General features: G+C 37.0%; 1 long non-coding RNA gene and 1 pseudogene across 1 annotated transcript; one reads left to right on the top strand and one right to left on the bottom strand.

The window, feature by feature from the left end:
- Positions 1 to 7,653: 7,653 nt before the first annotated feature.
- LOC147516404 (uncharacterized) lies at positions 7,654 to 14,224 on the bottom strand (annotated as a pseudogene).
- A 2,542-nt stretch (positions 14,225 to 16,766) lies between these two features.
- Positions 16,767 to 23,887, top strand: LOC147516403 (uncharacterized). The gene is made up of 2 exons (XR_015213658.1): positions 16,767 to 17,045; positions 23,433 to 23,887. It is a non-coding gene; the product is annotated as an uncharacterized LOC147516403 (long non-coding RNA).
- Positions 23,888 to 25,479: the final 1,592 nt, after the last annotated feature.

Below are 25,479 nucleotides of genomic sequence, written 5' to 3'. Positions count from 1 at the left end.
GGAAAGGAAATTACGACGACTCTATGATAATCGGAATCAAGCTTTCATCAAGGTTTCTCAACCCCCTCAATGGAGGTTTAGCCGAGAATTATCACGCTATCATTCCCAATGGAATTCAAACAAGACATGATATAAAGATTGAAACTTTGCTTGTTTAAACCCAATTCAAAACTACTAATGCAATAATTTGAATTAAACTAATAATGACAATTACTTAAATCTGCGAATTGAAATTAAACAGTTAATGGAAATGAAACTAACTTATGGAGAACACTATTTTATTAATCTAATAAATAATAAAACAATTATTCAAATACTAAATTAATAATCTAACTAATCTAGGTCTAGCTATCTACGTAATAAGGGAAATTAGATCTACACAATTGTAAATGACAAGAATCGAAATTGACAAAGTAGCTAATTTATTAATCAAACTAATTAAGAATAATGATTCTAAGAGTTTAATCTAAAACAAGAATTGAAATGGAACTAAACTTAATTAATCAACTGAAAACTAGATCTAGAATTCTATAAATTTTTAGGTCTAACTAGCTACCATTAACTATCTACCATTAACAAAGAGTGAAGCTTTGGTTTTTATACATTCAGATCCAAAAATCGTGCATGGGCTTGGAGCCATGTTTTGGGCCAGAGAATCAGGCCCAAAACCCAATTCTTTCAGTCCAAAAAGGCCTCTTCAGCTGCAGTTGGCTTCAACAGACTTTTCATCCACTTCTGCTCCTCTAATTGGGTTAAGGCTTAAACCATTGGAAAGATCTTTCCGATCCGGTCGTTTTGACATAAGGTAGGCCCAATTCCAAGGTCTGAGTCCAAAGATACGGCCTTCGGAAGTTCTGCTGACTTTGTGTGCTTTTTCTGCCCGCGTCGACTTTTCAGCTTTTGACCGGGCTTTAGAAAGGCTTTGTCTTCTTCAATCCTGGCCTTTAATCACAGAACTCCTTAGCAACCGACCTTTGCTTCTTTATCTCGCTAAAGTGGCACATTTCTGCACATAATGGACTTTGAAGCCTGAAATGCATAAAAACACGTAATCAGTGTTAACTCTTAATTATTACTCACATAATTGGTCTAAAAGTATGACTGTTACAGGGTTAAAACTACAGTTTTGGGCTCTTATCACATTCTTAACTGAACAATATCCCTCTTTATCTAAACATAACGGAATTGTTAAGTACAAGGACCCTGGTCGTCCTACTGTACAATGCACCTTAGGTGATACCTTCATAACAACTGCTTTATTAGACCTGGGGGTGAGTGTTAACTTACTCCCTTTTTATTTATATAAACAACTAGGTCTAACAAAACTTCAACCAACCAAAATGACTTTGCAGTTAGCCGATCGTTCTATTAAGTATCCCAAGGGTGTAGTTGAAAATATTCTCGTTAAAGTTTAGGATTTTTACTATCCAAAATTGACTTTGCTATTCTTGACACAGAAGTTGCTCATGATTCCATTCCCATCATCTTAGGGCGTCCTTTCTTGGCAACCGCCAATGCCCAAATCAATTGTCGGGATGGCTCAATGACTCTTTCTTTTTCAAATCTTTTTGTAGAAGTTAACATGTTTAGACAAAAACAAGGACAACTAGGTTTGCCTGTAGAATGGGAAGTGAAGTCCATTGAGAGTTTTGTACCTCACATTAGTGCGGCTGACACTTTAGTCCCCACACTAGTAGATACCCCTCTTATGGAAGAAGACAAGGATCACAATTTCTACTCCCTAGACGTAGATAACATCAAGGAGGATTTCCTTCGACTCTTTTGCAACCCTTCTTTGCCGCCTCACGAGTTCTCTCCTATTGACATCCATTCATCTCTTGACGCCATGACGGAAGAAGAATTTTTCGCCCTCTATCCCAGTGATTCTTCTTACCCACCTATTGAGGAATGTCTTGCATATCTCAAGGCCTCTGATGATATAGACCTAAGAACACTAGTTGAACACCATTAACCCACCTCACATCCTCATGTCACTCATTCACCTTCCATCACGAATGTTCCTCGCCTCTACCTTTTCAAAGAACCATTGAGTTTGTACTTGACCTTGGCGTTTCTCCTATGCTTCATAACTATCTAAAACCAACTGGTGAAGAAGTAACACCCAAGGACAAGCCACCTGACACTTTTTCATTTTTTCCATTTTTTCCTTCTCAAAATTATCCACATCCTACGTATCTTCCACAACCATCAATTTTCTCACGTTCATTTACTTGGCATCCCCTTCGTAGGAGGACAAAGAAGAAACTGTATGCTCGATTAGGTTTTAGATCTATAAGGCTTTGCTCTCATTCCACTAAGCTACATCATAGGAAATCTTGGTGCTTAATTCTGTTTGATGGTGCATTCCATGTTAACTATTTATGGAAAAATCCACAATTGTTGATTATTGATATATGGGAAACTGCATGTTAATACATATATATCACTTTAAGTCTAGGGAATCTGACTTTAAAAGACCTAAGTTTTAAATACAATAATAACTTTTCGGAGTATAGGCCAAACAAAATTTTCAAACTTAAAAAAAGTTTTCCAATTTTGTTTGGGGGTGGCATATTTTGGTATTCATTTCAAATCATGTTGCCACCCTAAGCCTGTCATGTTTACTCTAGTAGAGTTTGTGTTAGTTAGTACGTACCAGTTTAATTGTACTTCATATTATCATATCATCTTTACAATATTTACATTACAGTCGCCAATTTTTTTGACACGTTTCTATGGTAAATTCTTTCCTTATCTCTTTACACTTTGAGGACAAAGCGTTCGATTGTTTGGGGGTGGGATAGAAACATTTGCAAAAATTAGACACTTTTAGGATGTAAAGTACGCACTTTTATTTATAAAATGTTAAAAATTATAAAAATTAGTTAGTTACATAATTTAATTGTGCTATTGAATTGTTTCATGAACCCCTTCTCCCAAATTGTTTGGGGTGGTATAGAAACACGATGTAAATGTTAAGCACATATTAGGTTGTATATTACGATTATTTGTCTTAAAAATAATAAAAATAAAAATAAAAAGTTTATGCTATACACTTAGGAATATTGGTATTGTTTCTTTCTCTATGCTCTTAATAATCTAGAAGTCTCAATGTAGCTTTTGCATTAGAATAGTTTTTAGAAACTTAGGTTAATATGTAGGTAATAATCTTTGCATCTATCTATAAATATATTACATGAGTATCTATGATTGTTTGGCAGTAAGTTTCTGAAATCTAGGCTAGAGTACTTATTCTACAAATCCTGTGAGAATATAGCCTAAAGCCATATATGAGTGAAACATTTGAGAAATGACACAAGGGAGAAGTATATTCCGAATAGAGAAATCACACGTCCACTTGCTTGATCACTATGCCATATCCTAAGCGAGAATTTAGGCCCTCTTTGGATCGATATAGCCAGAAATTCAAACCTATGAATTATTTTCCGCTAGTCGCCCCTCTGAGCCTTTCTTTAGCCTTCCATAAACCACAATTCCTTTACCCTGTTACAAAAACAAAACAAAATAAAAAATTCAACTTACCCAATCTAGAATATGTCTGAGAATAGAATGAGTGAAGAAAGAAGAAGAGAAAAAACATGTGCAAACAAAAATTAGTTAGTTGCTTCAGAAAAAGAAAAGAAGTTTCCATCCAAGGAAAAGAAAAAAAAATAGAAATAAATAAAAACTCCAAAAATAGAATAAAAGGGAGTCAAAAGCCAAAGAAAATAAAAAGAAAAATATGGCTAAGGATGGAAACAAAGTATAGAAGCAAAAAAAAAAAATAACAAGGTTTTCTCTAAGTTACATAATATGAAGACTCTATTATCCCAGACTTGTCTCTTTGAATATCCGTTTCCTTCATTCTTAAACCATCTCCTAATCCCCACAACACCTAATAAAGACCTCTAGCTTAATTAGGAATAGGTTAGTGGGATAGTAAGTGGCAGATGTGTTTGATCAACTTCGGCTTCCTTGTGTGTCATTGAGATTGTAAAGTAAAGTATGCCCACTGCACACTGGAGTAGCAAAACTTGAGTGGAAAAATCAGAGTGATTTTTGTCTTGACTTTTATGTGAGAACCTACTTAAGGACGATATTCCAAAGTTTCATAAACGGACCTGTTACTGCATTTCATAGCATTACTCATTGTATATATGTTTATTCGTAGATGATTGATTATTATGCATATATTAGCTTAGGTTTCGACATGATTATTCTGTATTCATTGCTAGTGAGATGTATAGATAATTGAGACATAACTAAGGAAACAATAGTTTTATTTCTTAGTCCTTGTAGTATAGATGAAGTTTGTGATTACCTTCACTGGAAAACTCTCACGAGGCTATAACTTCGTCCACTAGGGAATTCCTAGTGGTTTAAGGCCTTGTTGCATATGGTCAATGCAATCGCACTCAAATAAAAACGAGAGTAGATAGAACTCCATTTTTGGTCACTTATTCTAATTTCTCATCTTTGCTTGAGGACAAGCAAAATGCTGTTTGGGGGTGGTTTGATAAGAGCCCAAAACTATAGTTTTAACCCCTTAACCATCATACTTTTAGACCAATTATGTGAGTAATAATTAAGAGTTAATACTGATTACGTGTTTTTATGCATTTCAGGCTTCAAAGTCCATTATGTGCAGAAATGTACCACTTTAGCGAGATAAAGGAGCAAAGGTCGATTGCTAAAGAGTTTCGTGATTAAATGCCAAGATTCAAGAAGACAAAGCCTTTGTAAAGCTCGGTCAAAAGCTGAAAAGTCGACGCGGGCAGAAACAACACACAAAGTCAGCAGAACTTCCGAAGGCCGTATCTTTGGACTCAGACCTCGGAATTGGGCCTACCTTATGTCAAAACGACCGGCTCGGAAAGAGCTTTCCAATGGTCAAGCCTTGACCCAATCAGAGGAGCAGAAGTAGACGAAAAGTCTATTGAAGCCAAATCCAGCTGAAGAGGCCTTTTCAGACTGAAAGAATTGGGTTGTGGGCCCGATTTTCCGGCCCAAAACATGGCTCCAAGCCCATGCACGATTTTTGGATCTGAAAGTATAAAAACAAGAGCTTGACTCTTTGTTAATGGGTAGATAGTTAGGTTAGAAAATAAATTAGGTTAGGATAAGAAAAGTAGCCATTAAACCTTAGTTCTAGATCTAGTTTTAGATTAATTAATTAGTTTATTTCTTGAGTATTGAATCATTGTTTATTGTTCATTAGATTAATAAGTAGTTGTTATTCATTCAATCATATCTTGTTCTTATTGTTCTATTAGATTTATAAAGTTAATTACTTATTCCATAATGACATGTTCTTATTATTGTTCTTGTGTTGGGAATGGTAGTATAGAAATTTCACATCAAATCATTACTCTCACCATTGTTCCTTTTGGTTTGATTAGTTGAATTCAATTTAAGTCTAGACAGTTAAGAGTGGAACGAATCCTTACTCCTTGTATTGCATGATTATGTTTTGAGAGTAAGAAGAATTGATTTAAACGTAAGAACGGTAGGATTACGTATTAGTGTTGTTAACATTAATATTTAGGATTCTATTACTTTTACGGTTATCACATACTTTATGAAAGATAAATTCTTGCTATCAAATTACGAACTTAGAAGAATATAACAATATTAAACCAACTGGAAAGCATCAAAATCAATCCCAATACACAAACAGTAATCTAAAGTTTCATCAAAGTCCCAGACAGAGTTTAGTTACACATGATAATAATAAAACTCAAATTAAAGTAAGGTAAAGAAAAACTCATGTCGACAGGCAAGTTCGGCTTGGCCTTCTGTATAAGGCATATTCATGACATAAGAGGTTAGTGGGGCAAGTGGGCGGATGGGATATAGGAAAGATAAAACATGCAGTGGTGGATAAGATCCACGGAACCCTAACCGCATGGAAACCGCCACGACACGTGGGGAGACAGGGGACGCTAGATGAAAGGAGATCAACGAACCACAAGAAGGAGTTAGAGAAAGAGAGAGATATAATGAAAAAGAAAAAATGAGAGAGAATAAAAAAAAAGAGAAGAGTAAGGAATTAATACAAGTAATCCCTTAGGTTGTAATAACAGTAGATACATTTGGCGCCGTCTGTGGGGATCCGAAAGAAAATGGCCACTATAGTGAAAAGAGGAGTAAAGAGACCTAAGAAAGCAACAGTTAGAGAAGCGGTCGAGGAAACGAGAACACTGAGGTGGAAAGGGTAGGAGAGGAAGAAATATATGACGTGGCGGCAGACGCTACTAGACTTCTCTAGGAGGAGATAGTTAGGCTACGGAATGAGAATGACGAGTTGAGAAAGGAGAGAGAGACTACACATGGTGAAACGGAGCAGGGGGCCGGGATCATCGGAGCAGCAAAGTAGAGGGGGAGAATGAGGAGTACCCGCCACCAGACGCAGAACAAATGGCAGGTATCACATTGGAGGTAGTACTTGCTATAATTGAGAAAGATAGGGAAATGAACCGCGTAGCAGAAAAGGCGAACCAGAGTGCTACAGAGAAGGAGGTTGCAAGCCTCAACAAAAATCCATTGGTAGATTCGATATGGAATTCGGAAGTGCCTAAGAGGTTCTCCCAACCCAGATTTGAGAGGTATGATGGGAAGAGAGACCCGACGGATCACTTGCACCATTTTCGGCAACAGATGCCGTTATGGTAGGAGAATAAATATGATGGGCTTCGCTGCATTATGTTCCCCGCCAGTCTTAAGGGGGGAGCCTCATATTGGTAATACAGGTTGGCTTCGCGGAGCATCAAAAGGTTTGAAGAACTGGAGTGTGCATTTGTTGACCATTTCATACACCAGAAAAGAACGGTGGTTGATATCGCGGCTCTGTTCAACATAAAACAAAGGTCCGCAGAATCATTGAGAGAGTTTCTGTGTAGGTTCAAAGAGGAGACATTGAGAGTAAAAAATTTGGATGAACATACAGCGGTCATAGCCTTCCAACACGGCTTGAGGGCGGGAACTAGAGTTCATGAGTTCAAGATCTTGGGATTTTGTTTACACTACAGCCCATCGGTTTAGACTCGATCCACAAAATGACCAATCTCTTAATCAAGATTTGTTCCACAGTTAATCTCAGGCACTGGAATATTATCATATGAGCTATTTCTGAACTCAAATGTTCTTATACTCATAACAAGAAAGAACTGTTTATTCTACTCTCTGAAACTAGCTCCAATCATATGCTAATATTTCCCCCAGTTATCCATCAATATTGGTCCGTACACAGCCAACCTCAGACAGATACCGTTTGACCTTCTTAGTTGTATCCTGTATGTCACAAATCATAAACGACAAACAAAGAACACAATAATTTAACGTGGTTCGGCTGCCAGTGTAGCAGCCTACATCTACATGAGAAGATAGTAGTTGATTTTATTCATTGGTGGCTTAAAGAAAAACACACCAACACTTATATAGTTATAATGAGAAGTATCTTTTACTTGATACTTAAGAAATCTATATTAGGCAGATAATATGATCAATCAATCAACCCAATAATAGAAACAAATCTCCATAAATCTTTCTCCTCCTACACTCCCCCTCAATTTGGTGAGAAAATATTGATGGAGCCCAACTTGGATAATAACTTTTGAAACTTGGTAGCAGGTAATCCTTTTGTGAAAATATCTACTAATTGTTGACCACTACGAACAAAAGGAGTGCAAATGACATTGGCTTCCTCATTTTCACGCACAAAATGACATTGGCTTCCACATTTTCACGCACAAAGTGATCATCTACTTCAATGTGCCTGATCCGTTCGTGAAACACTGGATTCGATGCAATGTGGATAGCAACTTGATTATCACAAAATAGTTTTGTTGGCTGAGGAGCATCAAAAGTTAAATCTCGCAATACGGCACGAAGCCAAATAATCTCGCTAGTGGTAGATGCCATAGCTCGGTATTCTGCTTCAGCACTTGATCGAGCAACAACATTTTGCTTTTTACTTTTCCATGTTACCACATTACCTCCAACAAAAGTACAATAGCCGGTTGTAGATCTGGACAACCAGCCCAATCATCATCATTGTATGCAACAATAAAAGCATGGCCATTCTTGCTCATCCATATGCCTCTCCCTGGAGAACCCTTTAAATACTATAATATTCTATGAATTGCATTCATGTGGTGAGTCTTTGGAGCATGCATAAAATGACTTACCAAACTTACTGCATAAGAGATGTCTGGGAGAGTAATAGTCAAATAAATTAGTCTACCAACTAACCTTTGAAACTGACTAACGTCCGAGACTAATTCTCCATCATTATCAAGCTTTGCTTTACTATCAATCGGAGTATTTGACGATTTCACTGCTTGCTTTCCGGTCTCTTTGAGCAAATCCAACACATACTTACGCTGATTTAAGAAGATGCCATATTTTGAGTAAGCAACTTCTAATCCCAAAAAATACTTCAACACACCCAAATCTTTGATAGCAAAGCGCATGCAGCAACGCCTTAAGTTTTGATATTTTAAATTGATCATCACCTATAATGACAATATCATCAACATAAACCAAAACAATGACAATACTGTACATGGTCTTCTTAACAAATAGAGATGGATTAGCACCACTTCTTTTGAGTCCATTCGTTAAGAGCACGAAACTGAGCTTGGCATACCAAGCTCATGGAGATTGCTTAAGCTCATATATTGCCTTCTTCAACTTGCATACAAGGCCAAGTTTAGTTTCTAGTAGATGTCCAGGTGGGATACTCATGTAAACCTCTTCTTTGAGATCACCATGCAAAAAAGCATTTTTAACGTCCATTTGAAATAATTTCCAATCTTGATTGACAGCCAGAGATAAAAGCACGCGAAAGGTGCTCATTTTTGTAATAGGCGCAAAAGTCTCTTTATAATCTTCTCCATAAGTCTAAGTAAATCCTTTAGCAACAAGTCTCGCTTTAGGCCAATCAATAGAACCATCACTTTTGAATTTGAGTTTAAAGACCCAACGACACGGAATTGTTTTCTTTCCTTGAGGTAATGGAATGATCTCCCATGTATGATTTGCATCAACAGCCTGCAATTCTTCCTGCATAGCCTTTCTCCATACCGGATTGGAGTTAGCCTCTCGAAAAGTCTTTGGTTCCTGAATATCTGAAATTGCACTCAGAAAAGCACTGTGAGACTGACTGATATTATCATATGTTAAGTGTTCTTGTAATGGATAAGAAACTGCATGATAATTAGTAACATAATCTTTCAATTTCACTGATGGACGAGTCGCTCTTTCTGACTGTCGAGTCATCTGTGGGACAGAGGGAGCCGTTGTAGGTTGAGGACTAAAAGGAACCATAAGAGGTTCTGTTGTAACATGAGTTTTTGTTACTGCAGGGACAACTATCATTTCATTGACTTCTATAACAGGAGGAGATGGCACATTAGAAACTGAAGGAAATGGTACCAGGCCAGACAAGTACTCCACCTGGGAATGATTCCCAAACTCAAAATATGATTTAGTCTCCACAAACTTCACATCACGAGAGATAACAATTTTCTGAGAAACTAGATCATAACAAACATACCCTTTCTTGGTAGAACAATATCCAAAGAATACACATCTAGTAGACCGAGCATCGAACTTATCTCTATGAGGAGCTTGTTTATGCACAAAACAAACACAACCAAATACCTGTAAATGTAATATGTCGGGCTTTCGATTTTTCAACACTTCCAGTAGTGACTTAAAGTCAAGGACTTTACTCAGAAGGCGATTAAATAAGTAGGCAGCTATCAAGACTCCATGCGACCAATATCGCTTGGGAATGTTCATCTAAAACATAAGAGCTCGAGTAGTTTCCAAAATGTGTCGATTTTTTCTTTCGGCAACTTCATTCTACTGTGGAGTACCAACACAACTGGTTTGATGAAAAATTCCCTAGCTACGAAGATAATTGGGTAAAGGTCCTTTAACATATTCAGTGCCATTATCAGAACGCAAAAATTTGATTTTAGCACCATACTGTGTCAATACCATGTTATGAAATTCTTTAAAAACAGTGCTTACCTCATTTTTCGCTTTTAACAAATACAACCAAGTAGCACACGATTGATCATCGATAAATAAAACAAAATAATTATACCCATCAAATGAATCAGTAGGTGTAGGTCCCCAATCAGAATGAATTCATTCAAACAACTCATCAGTTTTAGACAATGAATTAACGAAAGGAAATCGAGTTTGTTTTGAGAATTGACAAACATCACAAACATTGGATTTATTAAAATTAGAAGAAGGAAATATATTTGATAAAACATGGTCAGATGGATGTCCAAGACATTTGTGTAGAGTGCAACTCTCAACTAAACCACTAACATGACACGCCTTATCTGAAGAATTTAAAAAATATAGTCCATGCTAATATGTGCCCTCACCAATCGTCTTCTTCGACTGTCGATCCTAAAAGATGACAGAAGTAGGTGAAAAGATTGCATCACAATTTAAAGAATTTGTAATTTTACCAACAGAAAGAAGTTGAACGGGAAATGAAAGAACAACAACATCATCAGTTGTTGGACTCTTAGGGGAAAAATTAACTCTCCCAATACCTATAACAGGAACTTTAGAGCCATTAGCAACAAAAATATCATGCGTATAAGAAGTTGGAATAAAATTATGAACAGAAGAAGGATTGATGGCCATATGATCAGTAGCTCCATAATCAATAATCCAAGAGTTAGCTTTAGAATGTGAAGCAAGATAAGCATGAAGGTTACCTGAAACATGAGTGGAAAAAGACTTATCCTTATTTGAAGAGATAGACTTACTGAGTTGTTGAATAAGATGACCCAATTGATTCATTGACATTGAGGTTTTAGCTACAACAACATATTCTTTTCTAGTTTTGAGATGAGGATGTAGTTCCCAACAACGATCCTTCGAATACCCATTTTTATTACAATGTCTGCATTTCAGTAACTCCCAACATTGTTCCTTGGTATGTCCAGCTTTGCCACAATGATCACAATGATAAAGCTCCTTCTTTCCTTTGGTGTGTTCATTGTTCTTCCATTTGTCATAACCAAGACTTTTTTCGTTCTGCCAGGAGAACATTAGACTCGATCTTTTCATTAAAAGATTTAGATTCAATGATCATTGTTTTCTTTCGAGTTTTCTCCCTCTGAATAGTGGCACAAACAATAGTAAATGATGGTAAAGTACCCACCCATGAGGACATTACTCTTGACGTGGTCATATTCTGGCTTCAAGCTACGAAGGAGAGAAAAAATCTTGTCTTCTTCAGAACGTTTCAACAAGAATTGTGCATCAGTAGTGTGTGGATGATACATATTGTACTCGTCCCATAATTTTTTGAGGTAGCCAAGATGCTCAGTAACAGTTTTCTCACCTTGTTCTGCCCCTCCAATCTCAAGTTGGAGTTCAAATATTAGAGCTGAATTGTTTTGATTACCATACAGTTCAGCAACTGACTCCCATAACTCCTTAGCTGAATCAGAAAAAGTAAATATTCCAGCAATATGGGGTTTCATAGAATTGAGAAGCCATGACCTAATAAGTTGATTGTTAGCAACCCAATCTTCATACCCTGAATCGGTCTTGGATGGTCAATTTTTACACCCATTGAGAAATCCCAATTTCTTCTTTCCACCGAGAGCCAAAGTTACAGCTCTAGACCATAGCACATAGTTCACACCATTTAAAGGGACTGATGAAAATTTCCAACCAAGATTTGAATCGGATTCTGCCATGTTGTTTTCTTGTCCGACTTTGAATCTGAATCCGATTTTAGCCTATCAACGAATTCAAATAAATCCCCAAAAAATACAGTGGACAGATACGGATGCTATGAATCTAATGCTTCTGACCTTGTGTGATTTCTGATCTGTGGTTGAAAAGTTACAACCGTTTGAATGAAGGCTGCGCAGAGAAATAAATCTAAAAAAAATACGAACTTGGAAGACAAAAAATTCTCTTCTTGTTTTCTAATAGTGTGGATTGGATCACAATCACCGCTCTGATACCATGTCGCAAATCATAAAAAATAAACAAAAAACACAATAATTTAACGTGGTTCGGTTGCCAGTGTAGTAGCCTACATCCACAAGAGAAGAGAGGAGTTGATTTTATTCATTGGTGGCTTAAAGAAAAACACACCAACACTTATATAGCTACAATGGGAAGAATCTTTTACTTGATACTTAAGAAATCTATATTAGGCCGAGAATATGATCAATCAATCAACCCAATAAAAGAAACAAATCTCTATAAATCTCTCATCTCCTCCTACACTGTAGGAATGCACTATCCCACAGTTCTCACAAGCATGCTACCACTGTTCGCTTGCACTTACAAAAACATCTCTGAATTGATAGATCAAAGATAGACAACAACTTCGGCTTACGGAAATTTTCAAGACTAATAATATTGAAAAAGCCCAAGCCCTTGCCCATAATTTATCCCAAAAGTGATCACAATTATGTCTCTAAAGTCTGAAGCACGTGCAACATGGAAATGCGTTATATATGTTGGTGTGGTACGTTTGAGGAGTCTACTGTCTAACAAATTTTTTATCAAAAGAGAAGATCAACTTATCCGTAAAACATAATCTATGAGGTACATTTCTTCTAATATCCTTACAATGATATAATTTATAAAATCTAATCTTCTAGATTTGCACAGTGCTATTATTTTTGTTTCAAATCTTCACTATGTATTTTCATTCAGTAATAATGCTTTTCCTAGGTGTTTATAAGAACGAGTGGAGGGACTTGTGAAATTTGACAGATTAGCAAATTCATAAATTGTTAAATTATGCTAGGAGATACATATAGTGGTTAGCTGGTTAGATTACAGAGATGGAGTGGAGAAGAAGAAGAGATGGAGGCACAAGAAGAAGGTAGGGTTTAGAGTATATTTACTCTAACCTACAATTCATATATTTATACTGAGGTGATTGACTTCACCGAAATAGCAACTACTAAAATAAGATACGGTCTCACACTTATAGAATATGTGAGACCGACTCTACATACTTCAACACCCCCCTTCAAGCTGGAGCATAGATATCGCTCATGCCCAGCTTGTTACCAATATAATTCAAAACTGGATGAATCACTGGTTTGGTGAAGATATCAGCTAACTGATCTCGAGACACCACATAAGGAGTACTTATTTCCTTTGTTTCAACCTTATGTCTAACATAATGACAATCTACCTCTATGTGCTTAGTTCGCTCATGAAATATTGGATTAGAAGCGATATGAATGGCTACCTAATTGTCACAATGAAGAGGGATCGGTAGTTGTACCTGGAAACCTAACTCATATAGTAGATTACGAATCCACATTAACTCACCAGTCCCTTGAGCTATAGCTCTATACTCAGCCTCTGCACTAGACTTTGACACAATTGTTTGCTTTTTACTCTTCCATGTCACCAAATTTCCACAAAGGAAGGTACAATACCCAGTGGTGGACCGTCTATCTGAAACTGATCCTGCATAATCAGCATCTGAATATCCAACAACATCAAACTTTCCATTATAATGATATACCAATCCACGACCAGGAGAACCTTTCAAATACCGCATAATATGAATAACTGTCTGGTAGTGAGGAATCCGTGGTGCATGCATATACTGAGATACTACACTGACTGCAAATGAGATATCTGGGCAAGTGATAGTAGCATAGATCAACTTTCCCACCAGTCTACAATATCCCTCAATATCAGCATACAACTCTCCAACATCTGACTGGAGTTTGTCGTTCGAATCCATAAGAGTCTCTACTGGGCGATCTCCTAAATTACCTATCTCACTGAGCAGGTTTAATACATACTTTCTCTTTGAAAGATGAATTTCACCAGGGAACCTTGTAACTTTAATGCCTAAGAAATACTTCAGTTCTCCTAGATATTTAGTCTGGAACTATCTTGAGAGATTGACTTTAAGTCGATCAATACCCTGTTTGTCAGACCCTGTGACAATGATATCATCAACATACACAACTAAGACAATAATCCCTTCATGGGTCTTTTGGTAAAACACGGAATGATCATATTCACATCTAGTCATTCCATTAGCTATCAAAACCTGGCTAAACTTCGCAAACCAAGCTCTAGGAGACTGCTTGAGCCCATAAAGAATGACAGACTTTTCCCCCTTGAGCAACAAAACCAGGAGGTTGGACCATATAGATTTCCTCCAAGAGATCTCCATGTAAAATGTCATTCTTTACATCTAACTGAAATAGAGGCCAGTGATGAAGAACAACAAGAGAAATAACAATATGCACAGAGACTAACTTTGCAACCGGAGAGAATGTCTTGGAGTAATCAATACCATAAGTCTAGGTAAAGCCTTTTGCAACTAGGCGAGCTTTTAAACGAGAAATAGTACCATCCGGATTATGCTTAATAGTGAAAATCCACTTACAAGCAACCGCTTTCTTCCCAGAAGGAAGATCTGTAAGGACCCAAGTGTTATTAGAGTACAAGGCACTCAACTCCTCATCCATTGCTTGCTTCCAGCCAGGATGGGATAGAGCGTCCTTGTAGTCAGAAGGGACAAAGACAGATAATAAGGACGTAGCAAAAGACTTGACAGATGGCGGTAAATGATCAGTGGAAACATACTGAGAAATAGAATACTGGGCATGCTTACTAGGAAGTTTTCGTAGGGCAATAGGAACATCGAGGTCAGACGGAAGGACAATTGCATCCACAGACACAGTGGGAAGAGGTGAGGGCAGCAGAGCAGTTGAACTTTCAGCTTCAAACTCTTGAATAGCAGCTGTAGGTAAAGGGCGTGCGCATGCTTCTGTAAGGCCAACTGGTGGGCACGCACGCGCTCCATCTACTGGAACTCGAACATCAAGGGGGCGCGCGTGCACTTCTGTAAGGCCAACTGGTGGGCGTGCATGCACTCCATTTATTGGAACTCGAACATCAAGGGGGCACACACACGCTTCTGTAAGGCCATTAGTAGGGCGCGCATGCGCTCTGTCTTCTTGAGTGCCATCATCAGTAGTACTAACCTAATTATTAGCTCCCTCATGAGCACCAATAGTCACAGGAAGATCATATTCAACAACACCAGATGGTAGAACATAATCCTCAAATGGTTTAGAGGACATCTTCCCTTTAAAACGGGACATCTTCAAAAAATGTAACATCAGCACGGACAAATGATTTGCGCAGATGAGGACTATAACACTTGTACCCTTTCTGTGTACATGAATACCCAAGGAAAACACACTTAATAGCATGAGAGTCCAACTTATCACGACTCGGTTAAAGATTATGAACAAAGCAGACACAACCAAAAAAATGAGGGGGAAGATGGAAAGAAGGTTGACCAGGAAAAAGAACAGAGTGTGGTGTTTTTTCGCCTAACACTGAAGAGGGCATACGATTAATCAAGTATGTGGTAAGGACTGCCTCTGCCCAATAAAACTTTAGGAGATTTGTTTGAAACATTAAGCATCGGGCGACTTCAAGAATGGGTCTATTCTTTCTCTCAGTAACCCCTTTTTGTTGAGGTGTATCCACACAGGCGGTTTGATGTGTAATGCCATGGTCATCTAAAAAACACTTGAATATTGCAGAGGTATAGTCTTTGGCATTATCAGTTCAAAAAACATGCATGTGTGTAGAATACCAATTAGTAATTTCAGCATAGAATTTTTGAAAAATAGAGAATACTTGATAATGATTTTTCATAATATATACCCAACAAACACGAGAGAAATCATCTATAAATGTAACAAAATACTTGGCTCCAAAAAAGCTAGTGGTTCTACAAGGACCCCAGACATTTGAATGAACTAACTGAAAAAGAGCACTAGAACACTTATTTAACCTATTTTTGTAAGTAGCACGGCAATGTTTAGCTAACTCACAAACCTCACAACTTAAAGACTGAATACTAGAAGAAATACTGGGAACTAAACTTCGCAAACTAGCCAGAGGAAGATGACCAAGACGTCTATGCCACTGAACAGGAGAGACTGAGACTGTGAGAGCCTGCTTCTGGTGAGAGTGCCCATAACCATCTTGAAAGTAATAGATGCCCCCGTGTTCATACCCCCCACCAACTAGTGTCTTTGTCTGTAGATCTTGAAACACAACATGAGTGGAAGAAAACATGACATTACAGTGAAGAGATTGGATGAGATGATGAACAGACAATAGATTAAAGGGGAAATTTTGAATAAACAAGACAGAGACAATAGATATATTACGAGTTAACTGAATAGTACCCCTACCAAGAATACTGTAATGACCCGGAATTTTACCTAAAGACAATCTGGTCATTTCACGTGTTAGTTCAGTGCTACTATAGAATAATTGGTGTAGACTGATATGGGTGACGAGTGTTGGTATCTGTTTTATTTAAGTATTCTAGTAATTAAAATTTTTGGTATGGGTGTTTGATGCGGTAAATTCCAAAGTTAATGCAAATTTATTGTTTGTTACTGTTAAAATCGAACCGGTTAATTACTAGGTCATTGGCGGGGTTAAGTTTATCATTGGTGGGGTTTTAACGTTTAGTATTGGTGGCCTTTAATGATTATGGGCTTTTCATTGATGGTTATTTTTATATTGGGCCTATTTATTGTATTGGGCATGTTATTTATTGGGCCTTCTATATTAATATTGAGTATGTTATATTATTGGATTTATTTTCTTCTATGGGCCTTGCTTAGTTACTTGGGCTTACGCTATTATATGGGCCTGTTCATATGTATTGGGTTGCTCCTACAGTCCTAAAAGAAAAAGGGGAGAGATGATAAGGACGAAAAAATAGAGGAAAAAGAGAGGTGAGGAACAGACTCTTCGTCTCTAACCATACCAAAAGCCAAATCGGAAAGGGGGGTTTGAAATTGGAAGGAGATGAACACCACTTTATCTGATGGAACTAGGGAGTGGGTTTATATATGATGGTTGACTAATCGCCCATAGATTAGTTCAGTCTTACTTAGTTGTGGTTGGGCTTGCGGAACACAGGAGCAAGGTATGTACAAGGGGGTTGGATCAGCGAGATAGCGATGGTATTGTTTGATTTCCCTCCACTTTTAAATATCATGCTTGCTATGCGTTAATTATGATTTTCTCCTATCTTTTTTTTAATTGTTTCAGTAGACTTGTTTGGGTATTCATGGGTTCACATTATACCTAAAGTTTGGTTTTGGTGGGTAGTTAGAAGATTATTAATTATTGTTACTGAGAAAAAATTAATGGAGGAGTTGGTTTGGTTGGAAAAACAGTTCATGTGTTAACCGAACTAGTATTTAAGCATGCTAGCCAGGTAGTTATAGGCCACCATTTGTCCTCTGCCAGGCCAGCACCAAGCCATACCAGGTCACTACAAGCCACTCGCCAGACTGTTACAGGCCTCCTCTAGGCCGCATCCAAGTCACTCATATGCCATTTGTTAGGGACAACGTTAGGCCATGCGTAAATTATTGTTTTTTTTCTCGCGAAATTATATATATTCCACTACTAAAGGAAGGGCTTTTTGTGTCACCTTTTTGTCACTTTTGAAACTAATTCTGAAGTGACCTATAAGCCCCCGACACATAAAGTTCTACCAAAAATGACACAAAAGCCTTCCTAAATGTGTCACTTTTTGTTAATAAAAGTGACACTTAAGAATAGCCTCTTGTGTCACTTTTAAGAAAGAGTATCATAGTGCTTGTCAAAAGTGACACTAGTTGTATCAGTTTTGGACCAGAGTGGAATATAATTTCGTCAAAAGTGACACATTAAGTATACTAGTTGTGTCACTTTTGTACCAGAGTGAGACATAAGTACGTCAAAAGTAACACATTAAGCATACTAGTTGTGTCACTGTTGGACCAGAGTGAGACATAAGTACGTCAAAAGTGAAACATTAAGCATACTAGTTGTGTCACGTTTGGACTAGAGTGAGACATAAGTACGTCAAAAGTGACACATTAAGTATACTAGTTGTGTCACTTTTGGACCAGAGTGAGACACAAGTACGTCAAAAGCGACACAAAAGCCCTTACTTCTTGTGTCACTTTTGGAAATCAACTCCATATAACTCGTATGAAAAAAAAAAAGCGACACATAAGAGTGGTCAGTTGTGTCACTTTTAATATATATTATGTCACTTTTTCCAAAAGCGAGACAAATGAAAATAAATCTTTTTTAAAACTTTTTCTCATTTTTGTATTCGATCGTATTCATTTCTCAACCTACATCCTATACGTTATAACCAAAATCCTATTAACCTGTTTTATGACAGGAACAACATTCACATACATTTATCAACACATCACAACCAAAATCACTTCAACCTGCTTTATGATATGGAAACAATAGCCACTCGAGAAGAAATAAACAACATTCAAAACAATTAATTTCTATTGATTTCATCGATCAAACTAAGTATTTATCATCTAGTTTGACTCCCAATAAAATAAGTCATTCCAATACCCAAAAAAAAAAAAAAACTACATAGTGTCAATACTATCCTAGCAATATCTTAGCTTGTTGTGCGCACTTCCAACACCAAAAAAACCTAGCTGCTATCTATTCATCTGTTAATCGATCCATGCATCCGCATCACAAAGTCCTCATTCCACAATGACTACAAAAAATAAAAGAGCAAGTGAATCAAGAAGGGTACGATATATTACAAAAGTAGGAAAAAAAAATCAATAAGAACAGTATACGTTAGCAAAAGAGTCCAACAGTCTTCATGGGAATTTCATATAAAGAACGAAGTTGACCAAAGCAGCATATTTGTCACCTTTAACCTTAACACAGGCAATCCAGAGAACTAGTTTATCCCACTAATAGAAAAGATTGATTAATGCATGGTGTCACCATAGTGTGTGTGCTTCACATAGTATCGTGTCAAGCATGTCAATTATTCATGAACAATCATGCCTGTAAAGTACTAATATTGAATTCTCCAAGAGAAGAATTGAGAAGTTCCACCAAAATCATCAATTCTTAACTTTCCATCCTGAAAGCATCAAATAGATTCACATTCAAAAATCTGGTAGTAGCATAGTGATTCTAATTATTATTATTTTCGTAAAGAAAGAATGCATTCAAAATAAATTAGTGAACAGAGACAATTACCTCATAATCTAACTCTGGAATTCCTAGATTCTCTCCTGTTTTTGCATTGGACATTTCATCAAACTACACAAATGCATTTCCTCCTACACAGGCATCAAGCATGACTACCTCAGAACTATACTCCAAAAGAGGTGCATGGTCTTCATCATTGGACTTGTGTCTAACTGGGAATTAACTCTGAACAAAATGCAATCAAATGTGATGATAGTAATAATGTGGACAATCAAAATTCACCACCCATTTCTCATGTAAAAATAGAAAATAGGCATACCATTAGGGAGTTGGAAACAATCCGCTCCATCTTCAATTCATCTCAAGTTGCAGTAGCTCAAGCCTTCTATTTGTTCATTATGCTGCGACAAGTCAAGCATAAAGACTACAACAAGTCTTATAACCAAAATTTACATAAACGTAATTGAATGGTCAATGCAGCAGAGGCAACTTACATTGCAACTCAAAGTTTCAGTCCATAAACTCAAACCTTACTTGTATTCAATTAAAATCAACCATTCACAACTTCGATCTGCTTTTATAAAAGTCCTTCAGTATAGCAAAGATGATATTGAAAAATTGAGTGGTCTGAACTAGCTAGAAAAATAAACATTAATCAAGTGCATTCAAGATTGAAGCAAAACTAGTCGGTTCAGAATGTGAGAAGTTGGAAAAATGCAAGCGAAATGGTGTGGTAGTGCACACCATAAGCACCTAACCATTCCATCACAAAAAATAAATAAAAAATAAGAGCAGATGCAACTTTAATCGTAGGTTCCAATAAACTTGTATTGAATGAAAACATAAAGATATACTTCATAGTTCCAAGTGCAAAAGCAAAAGCAGCAACTGTGTATAAAAAGAAAGATAAAGTGAAGTGTTAAACTATTCGAGTCCAGGTTGCCAAACTATGAGACGTGACCCAATAAACTTCTATGCCTATCAACAAATTCGTTCTCTATACTACAACATACAAACAGCTTTAGTGACATATACAAGTTTACTTAACAAGGAACATCAGTCATACGAGAAGTGAGTCAAGTGACAGAAGGTGTAGTTTTATTATTGATTTAGCAAACAGTTACAATCAAAAAGTGATTTCCATAAAGGGACGCGCGGTTAGCTCAAATCTAGGCTTCTGGAGAGGACCACATTTAATGTAACATGTTCATGCACGCGCTTAAAAACCGGTTTCAACCTTTCAATAAGTCCATGAAGAAAACATAGAAATTTTTTGTCCACTTAAGCACCTAAGCTTAAAGGCACTTTTATTATTACTCTATCAAAATTCAAAAGTATGGACGTATGATGTTTGCTTCTTCTCTTTTCTTTTGTTTCACCACAGGTTATTGGTTCTCAATTAGTTACGCACCCCAAATGATAATTTTAGCTCTATAAATAATTATGAAATTACATTCCGTGATTCTTGATACAATATGAATGAAGAAAATAGGAATGTTAAAACATACAATTTTTCTTGATACAAATAGGATTGCTAAAAGCTACACTTGAAGCAATAAGTGTAATTCAGCTAGTCCTTGGTGCATGCATAATACCACACGACTCTCATTATTAACACTTCGGTAAGGAAATGCATGCACTTATATATTACTATATATATCAATATGAAAAGTTGGTTATAATCTTATGAGGCTCAAGGAAATAAACCGGAAACTTACAGGCAGCAGAAGTCTGCATAACTATAATTTATGCAGCGAGCCAGCGAGAGTAGTTAATGTGTGAAATTGAGACTTCAGACAGTGCAGAGTGCACAAGGTAACTTAGCTCGTATAACTTGAATTTGATATAAACACTTGCGAAGTCCACTTTATAAAGTAGGTACGCCTTCCTACATAGTATATACTAAGATTAGCATGTATTAACACCCTGGAAAGCCATTACATCCTTATGAGGGCAGATCACAAGGAAGTCTCCTTTACATAATATATATATATATATATATATATATATATATATATATATATATATATATATATATATATATATATATGCATTTGTGCAGGAACTAACTAGCAACCAATAAGACTGAAACTTGAATGAATACCGAAAGCAAAATTTTGTCTGACATTTTATCAAATAGATATCACGCAACTTGCCTAGCTAGTCAATGCCTTGCATAGTATGCAACACATGAGATCAGTAACATTTATCAGCTCCTTCTCTCCCTCCCTTAAAGCATTCAAGCCTGTATTAGAGGGAATTCTACTGATCTGAAACTAACAAGATAGAAGATACCCTCATTTTTTTTTTAATTCCATCATTTTCTACTGAAATAAGATCAGTAACAAGTATAACTCATACAAGAAAACCCCCATCTTTCTCAATTGTTAAACAATTAATGAAAGTGTTGATCTTGTATCGATTTCCTAATCCAAGTCAGACAAAATTAAATCAAACTCATAATATTTGCTAAGGCATGGACTATTACATTCGTTTTATGTACCTTACACAGCATATATATGAGGCGAAATAAAAAGGGATACCTCAGGGGCATTGACTTAACTATGCATTCCTCAATGAAAACTTGATTAAAGTAGCATATACATAACAATGGTAAGTAAAGCATACCAGGTTGGGCTTGGAAGTAGAAGGAGGTTTGTGAGAGTAGGAAGTGGAACCAGGTATCGGATCTTTTATTGGGGAAGTACCTATTTTTGTTTGGATCAAAGTAGAACCCGGGAAATTCTTGTAAGACAGACACACCAAAAATAAGTTTTCTTTCAACATAACAAAAGATTAAACAAAAAACAGACTAGTGGCATCTTTCAAACTTTGGCGCGATGTTTGTAGAGAGAAGATAGAGTTTTTTTTTAAGTGTTTGGAATTCTGGTAAACGGTTAGTTATTACCTCATACCTTTTCCAGTTTCGAGGCGAGCTCGGATATCTCGGTTTGATCCAATTAGGGCTGAAACCGTTTTGATATATCATAATATGTCGGAGATATCAAGCCACTACAGTCGGTATTTCCCCACCTTAACTAATAGAAAATTAATAGAGGAAGAACCGATTGAGGAGCTTACCAAATTGATCTTTCACTTTTGAGGTACCCATAATTAAACTGCCGAAAGACGGATCTCATCATAGCACCCGAAAAGCAGGGAAGGGAAAGGCTTACCTCACATGCCCGACCCTAACTGAGTGAATTGAGGGTGTTGAGAAGGAGGAGAATATTCCACTTTGCACTAGTTGGGCAATTAAAAAACTTCCGGTGCAGATTGGAGTTTGGGGAGTTAGTGTGTGGGAAGAAGACAGGGTAACAGAGAGAGAGAACTCGTGCCCTTATTTTATTTGAGGGATCGTGGATTTCTACCCTTACTAGGATGATGATGGGCGCTTTAAAGCCCGTGAGCTCTAGGAAACATTTGCGTGTGTCGCTTTTTGTTCAAATTCAAAATACGGTAAAAAGTTGACGTGTAGTTTTATCTGTAAGTGACACATTAAATTTCTCTACTCATGGCCCATCTGACCAAAGTGACACATTAAATATCTCTAAACGTGCCGCTTCTGACCAAAGTGACACATAAACCTGATTTCAATTGTGTCACTTTCTTAACGAGTGTCACAACTAGCCAAATGTTATAAACAAGTGACACATAAGATTTTGGTGTGTCACTTTTTTTCAATAAGTGACACAAGGCTTAAAAAAAAGTGACACAAAAAGCCCTTCCTAGTTCAAATATAAATAAGTTAATATTCTTTTTTTGTATTGAGGGTGTTTGTTTGATTGGATATTCGGGGAAACCTCGAATAAGTAAAAGCGAAGTGACATGCTAGGTAGAATACCGATTCAAGGTTGAGAATCGGTTCATTAGGGGACGTTACTTGATTAGAACATGAGTGAGGAACCCATACCACCTTCCTCTTCGGAACAGTTTAATCTATTCCCATAGAACCTTACACCCCAATAGGAGAACTATGATTGGTTTGATCCCTAAATGGGTACGTAGGCAGCCACCCAGCTCAGCCACTTCCATAGAAAAACCCCCACCCCTTGTAACAAAGAAATCGGTTATGTTATATAGGTTATTAATGTTTAATTTGGTTTTAACATATGATTCTACGTGTTAAGCATGATCTTAATCTCGTAGTACATAATATCTAACAATAGTTATTGACGTTGATCGTTTAAGTGTTTTCTTAAATATTTGTTAATTAATTAAGCACGCGGGGACTTTTATAAGAAAAACGGTAAGCCAAGTATTGCAATGTAGCTTAAAGGTAAGTCGTTAAGTAAATATTGTCAGTTGTTAATAAATTTAATTTATGGCGATTGTTATATACTGGCTAACCATCTAACGTTACGTGTTAGAAAGTGTTAAATGACAGGGACAACCAGACTCCCAGAATACAGGAAAAGGCGTATGTGCTCACTAAGAAAAATTTATGTGAAGCGTACTCTAATTGGCTAAGGCGGTTCTTTTAGCTCTTTCTTGTTTCTAAATTTATTCCCTTAAGTGGGTTTGTAATAATTTAGTTATAATGTTAATTGTCTTTAGTTGTGAATTCATTAATTAGAAGTTATGACGATAATTGGGTAAAAGATCGGTTTCGGGGCGCTGCAGTTACTTGATTTAACTGGCATTTGTCGAGATGGTTAAGTAGTCGGTGCCACGAATCAATATATCTTTTAGTAGTTTGGTTCACGATGAGGTTGTAATATATTAAATGGAAGTATATTATTTGATTTTCAGGTTAGGACAGGTTGTAAATTTATGAAATGTTGGAAATACAGAGGAAACTCTGTCGAAATTTCCTTGAACGCGATGTTCAAAGGGTGTTTTATACTTTAGTTATAGTTGGACTCATGTGAGTCAAACCCACTCACGTCTTGGTTTATCAGACGGTTGAATATTTGGATCGAGATTTTTTATTAGAATATTCAATTGTCTGGAAAATTAGGGCGTTACAAATACTAGCATTAGCCCTATTTGCTAATGTGACATATGATGGTGTGTGAGTATACTCAAGATTAGAAAACAACTGGGGATTACCTATCATATGATCAGAAGCTCCTGAGTCAATGACCCAAGAGTTGTTACCACTGGTATGAAGACATGTTTTACCTGAATCGGCTAGGGTTGTAGTGGGATGGTTGGATGAACTCGATGAATTGACTGGAATAGCTTGTATCCGCTTCATCAAGGCTATAAGGTCTTCTTGAACTTGGTGAAAATCGATCACTTTCTGATCAATTATTGTGGCATTGTTGGCTTTGTGCAAAGGTGGGCGTCCTGTTATATCCCAACAAAAATTAGAACTATGATTTGTGCGCCCACAATGCTCACAAGGATCAAAACCCCCAATACCACGACCACGGCCACTCCCTTGGTTACGACCACCTCCTCGTCCACGACCGGCTCTACCCACTTTACCTCCATTACCACAACTAGAGGAGGGGTTGTTATTGCTACTTGGAGGGATCAATAAATCCGCACTGTCATTGTGCCTTTGGAGGAAGTGCAGTAATACGAGAAAGACGAGAATAAGCTTCAGACAGAGTAGGGAGCTTAGATTCAGCTTGAACTTGGGCTTTCACATTAGCAAACTCGGGACGTAGCCTAGATAAGAATTTTGAGACTCAAAATTCCTCTCTTTGTTTCTTCAGCTGATTTATGTCTGTAGTAAGTGAGTGATAAATATTCAGTTCTTCCCACTTGCTACGAAGAGAATTGTAATATTCAGAGATAGACATATCGCCTTGAGTGAGATCAAAGATGTTCTCATACAACTGAAAGATACGAGAAGTATTCTGAGATTGAGAGTATGATTCTTGTAGATACTCCCAAATCTCCTTAGAGGTTTTGAAAAACCTCACAGTATTACAAACATCCTTCTCCATAGTATTCCACAGGAAATTCTTAACCAAGGCATCAGCTTTCGTCCAGGTTGTCTTTCCTTTATCATCTGGGGGATTTGTCAGATGATTTTCCTTACCTTTTCTAGTAAGATAAATAGTAACTGCCTCTGCCCATTGAAGGTAATTGACAACACCCTCCAATTTGACAGAGGTCGTACCAACAGAGAAAACAGACGTATTACCGAATTCATTGGATTTTGGAACAACATCAGTCATTGTAAAGAGAAGAAAAACTCACTTGATGGAAAGAATAAGAAACTGCGATATATCAGATTACTCCGGCGTGCGGCGCTTGAATACTCTTTAATCGTATGTGTCGCTGCCGCAGAAAATTGAGAGATACACAAGAAGATGACGATACCATGCCTTCCCCTTTTGAAAACCTGACGTACTCCTCTTTATCAATACCGAGAGATTGCGGAAGTGAAACAATACTAAGACATCAACTAATACTAAAACTGAAACTTTGAAACTGCGGATCTCTCTCTTAGCATTCTCT

Source organism: Coptis chinensis, chromosome 2 (genome assembly GCF_015680905.1).
Source record: "Coptis chinensis isolate HL-2020 chromosome 2, ASM1568090v1, whole genome shotgun sequence".
Taxonomy (NCBI): domain Eukaryota; kingdom Viridiplantae; phylum Streptophyta; class Magnoliopsida; order Ranunculales; family Ranunculaceae; genus Coptis; species Coptis chinensis.
Note: the sequence above shows the minus strand (reverse complement) of the source record. Positions and strands in the feature narration are given on the sequence as shown.